The sequence below is a fragment of the Brassica napus genome, chromosome A7 (assembly GCF_020379485.1).
Source record: "Brassica napus cultivar Da-Ae chromosome A7, Da-Ae, whole genome shotgun sequence".
In the NCBI taxonomy this organism is placed as follows: domain Eukaryota; kingdom Viridiplantae; phylum Streptophyta; class Magnoliopsida; order Brassicales; family Brassicaceae; genus Brassica; species Brassica napus.
The window spans coordinates 7,946,580-7,951,353 of NC_063440.1; the positions used below are offsets into that span (position 1 = coordinate 7,946,580).

General features: G+C 30.9%; 1 long non-coding RNA gene across 1 annotated transcript; it reads right to left on the bottom strand.

Moving 5' to 3' along the window:
- Positions 1-695: 695 nt before the first annotated feature.
- Positions 696-3,455, bottom strand: LOC111199429. Its single transcript, XR_002653342.2, has 5 exons — positions 2,117-3,455; positions 1,897-2,055; positions 1,681-1,765; positions 1,415-1,572; positions 696-1,124 (listed from the first exon to the last, which is right to left on the bottom strand). It is a non-coding gene; the product is annotated as an uncharacterized LOC111199429 (long non-coding RNA).
- Positions 3,456-4,774: the final 1,319 nt, after the last annotated feature.

The window sequence follows — 4,774 nt, forward strand, 5'->3', positions numbered from 1 at the left end:
AAGACTTTCTCCTCTTTTGCCCAGAAAAAGAAAAAAGATTTTCTCCTCTTTTGTTGTATTGGCTTACAAAATCCTAAATTTTGGTAACATGGACAACAGAAGTTGTCATATCAGTTGATCAAAAAAAAGTTTGCCATATCAAAATTATTAATAGTAGTAGTTTGTGGGAAAATTTTCAGTATAAAAAGCCCTTTCTCAAAAAAAAAAAGAAAAAAAAATTCAGTACTTTGGGATTTACTATGTATGAAATGAAGTAATGTTTTTGCCATAAAGACAAAAAAGTATTGGTCTGTTGTGGTTGGGCATGTAAACTGAATTAATAAGAAAAGGTGAGTGAACGGTATGTTGTTGCCTTTCTCTCGCTCGGGAGAAGTTCTGTAAATGGTGTGCCTGCGTTTGTTTTTTATTTTAATGGGAGTAATAGGAAAATAAAGCTCGTGGGAAACTGTAGTTGTGAGAGTTGGTTACATACTTTGATTTTGGTTAAGGTGAGGTTACACAAAAAGACCACACACGTGGCTTCATGAAAGAGAAGATGAAACAGCTTCTCGAATTGTGTATTGCAGGTGAACGGCGAGGTCTCCGGTCATCTTCTACAATCACCATCGCCGGTCTTCATCTGTTTGGAGCTCCATAAAACAGCCAGTATCATCATCCCACTCCTCCTTATTCTAGAATATAACTGGAAATTGATGAATCTACAAACTCTCTTATTTCATAAGCTCTGTGATCTAACTGAGGTTCTCGCAAACAGAAATTGCCGAGACATCTTTGCATACCCCAACTACATTAATTTTATTAGAGGATGAAAGCAACCCTAGACGTGAAACAATGATTTGGACGATATCAGGAAGCAGACCTACATCATGAAAGAGACCAAAAACACATAGAATCCAAGTAAAGCCCACTCCAGTGTTGCAAAAAAACTAAACAATGCGTTTTGGGAGATGAGACTCTCCTCTCCTTGAAGTGATTCGTCCATGTTGCAGTATCTAAGTACGTTCATCAGCGAATGAATATGCGATTCCTGTTCCATCAACGCCGTTTCACTCTCAATCACACACACATATGTGAAGTAAAGTCTAGTTCTCACATGACGTTTATGTGTTTTGACATTTGCATACCTAAAATGGGAAAAGTGAAAAGCAATTAGTATTATACAACACTTAAGTAATATGCAGAAACCAAGAGAAGGAGAAGCAGAGAATAAGCTTATAATGCTTACCCCTATAAAACAAAGTAGGAATCTCAAAGTATATAGACGACGTTATTTCATATCTCTTTATTTTATTTGTTGTCCATTATAATATGTAACTCGTTTAAGAAAATCAAAACATAAACTTATAATGGATTTTTGATATGAAAAAAGAAGCAATAGTGCTAAATTAATATGAAACTACTGGCTGGCTCTAACCTGATTTCTTGCGTGACTCCACAGCAGTATCACTCGACCCGTCCGAACACGGCCTTAACGGCAGATTTTGGTCTCTATTGGTTGTGATAGCTCCTTGCTTAGTGTCTTAATGCATCATCATTTCGCTGCTTGTCTTTCTCCTTTTTGATCTTCTGGAACTATATACACAAAATGAACATCAAGCTTTTTATTTTATGAACCGTCGTGTTATAACCGACAAATGTAAAAAATCTAAGTAATTATCAACTGATAAAACATGAGCTTACGTTAGATTGAACAGATCGGATATGCTCATCGATCAAAGAATGCATCTAGTAACAACTTCTCTTCTTTCTCACTACAGGCCATATCCTTGAACAATTTTATCAGACACAAATGCAACTAATTTAGACAGAATCTCAATCACATAACTACGGCTAATGTTCAGACCTTACATATATAGTGTCAGACAAACACAAACGATTGAGAAGAAAGAATCTCACATGGTAATCAAGTTGGCTTTGGATCTCAATCTCATCAACATCATCAGTAACATCTTCCAACTCATGCAATGATAGCTTGAAGAAGGCGCTCATGGAGATATTCTCGGCGTTTTCTTCAGCCTCAACTTCCTTTTGCTGCGCATACGCTTCCTCCGTTAGCTGAACAAACAATACTATTAGAGAAATCGATCAATCAACAAAAGAATCTGAAACTTCTCACCTTCCGGCTTGTGTAACCGTTGTTCATCGGTGAGGAAGCGGCAGCAACGGAGATTTCCTTAAAGTTCCTCTTTGTCGTCATTGAAAGAAGGCAGTGAGAATCACCTTACTGCTCACGTGCAGACCAAGCCGCTCTTATCGTTCTGCTATTTACCAATTCACAGGGCTCCAATGTTTAAGATCAAGCATATATAAGGAAGACTTATGTAAAGGTAGAGAAACACACACTGCTTCATGGAAACACACACTGCTTCATGAAAACAGAGAGGTCGAGAATGTAATTGCTTTTAATGTGTATCACATTAATCGGGGGAATTTAGTAGGATACGTTGAACCTCGTTGAGCGTTAAGGGAGGTGAAGAGATGACAGGATAAAATATATGTTCGCAGAGAAAGTTGAAAGATACGGAGAGGTTGAAGAAGAGTCGAAGAACAAAAAAAACAGAAAACCGTAACCTGGAAGCCAAAACGCATAGTTTCGTTGGATAATCAGATATCTTTTACGACAAAACCAAAAATAAAAATAAAGTGGAGTCCACAAAGCTGCACACGTGGACATGCTTAGAAGAGAGTAAAAACTCTTCTATTATAATATAGATAGATTATATGATTCATGGAGAACCTGAGCAATGGAGATGCTCTCAGTATAAATGCACTGTCTCTACGTTTGACTGACGACAATTTGAAATGAGTTTTGATTGAGTTTTAGTTATTAGCTTCATCCATCATGAAAGTATAAACTACTTTCTTCAAATACTCCCTTAAGAAGAACAACTGAGATGATGAAAATTTTACAGAAAAATCTACTATTTTTATTAGATTTCAGATTTACCAAGAATAAACTATTAATTTTATTTATTCAAAAAAAATTCTTGAAGATGGTCTAAAGATGGTCAAACTAAGAAATTTAGGGGTTTTCTAATGAGGTGTAAACCACGTCCTAGAAATTTAGGTCCAATAAGTCATAAATCAAAAGTTGGAGTAAAACAATACGAAGTGGAAAGGTATCAGGCAAAACAGAAATTTTAAATGTTTTTTATAGTAATTCTTACAAAATCATCAAAAATAAAGAAAACTATATACTCTAAGATTCTCTTTATTTCCAAGTCAATTAGATTATCTCATTTTCCTGGCTAAAATTCGTTTATTGTATTTCTGAATTGATAACGACTTCAAAAATTATTTATTTATAAAATTTGAAGGTTATAGTTCTGATTACAATAGGTACTAGGATAAGCGTGTAAATTTATATAAAAACTATTTAAGAAATATCGTATGAAAAAAAATTTACATTATTGATCGAATTAATATATCTGGTCCTTAAACAATTTTTTTAAAAACCTTTTTTGTTAATTACATAATTTGTTTACTAATAAACTGATCCCATTTATAAAAACATTTTAGGTCAAAAAATTATTTATCGCATAAAAACCTAACGTTAAGCCGAAGAATCTCATGCCTACGATTTGGTTACAATGAAACTATGTCAGCTCGGTTTTATATCATGATTTAGCAATTTAAAAGTTAATTATGGTTATGAGAAGTTTACGTTCACGTGACAATTCTATCTATCTTCGATATTTTTCTCCTTTTTATGTCATTTTAGTTATTGCTCGATATAAATATTGATTTTTGAGTTTATTCTCATTTTTTCTTTTATTTTGGCCAGAGATTTAGAAAATGTTTAAGATTCAAAATTATTAAAGAAATACATACTTAGGTTAAGATCTACGCCTTGTGCAGAATAAATACTTATTTTATATTTTTCTGCATATTATGAAATAATAAAATAATAATTATATATTAAATAACTAAGAAATCAGTTACTATTATGTAATAAATTGACTTGCACATATAAATCAAATGACCGCTCTTGTTTATTCACAGTCATTTTAGAATAAATAAATCAAAACAATCAATCTTATCTATCGTATATGATATATAATTAAATTTAAATGATATGAAGTATATATATATATATATTAACATAAACACCTATTAGAATAAAATTATTTACTTATATGATTTTATTGTCATTGTATCTTATTATAAAAAAAATTAAACATTGATCACAAAAGTTTATGTGAAACTTTTAACAATTTTAATAATTTATACTCGTTTTAAAAAATTCAAAATACATCATATACAAAAAAATCTAAATTTTTAATATATGATTGATGTAATTGTGTAATTTATTTTAATAGTAAAGAATTAAACAAAAATGATGAAATCATAAAGATTATTAGCAAATCTTCATTATTTAAAATCATTAATTACTATATATATCTTAATCACATTAGATAATTTTGTAAGTTTTATTTAAAGAAATAATATATAATAAATAACCACCTTGTTCTAGTTAATATCATATGATATCATATAGTTGATATTAAATGTTTCTAATGAGATATAAAAATCGAACTGGACCAACATGTTTTTCAATTTCAATGTAAGACTGACACGTAGAGCTAATTAACTATTTAATTGATTGATACATAAGCAAAGAGATTTTTTTTTAATTATTAAAAAATTGAAGTTACATCTTTTCAAATATTCCTCAATTAATATTTTGAGATTTAGGCTAATCGTTTTGGTGAATTAAAATGAATAGAGACATTTTATAAGTTGAAAAATTAAAAATAAAAATAAAAAAGTTAAT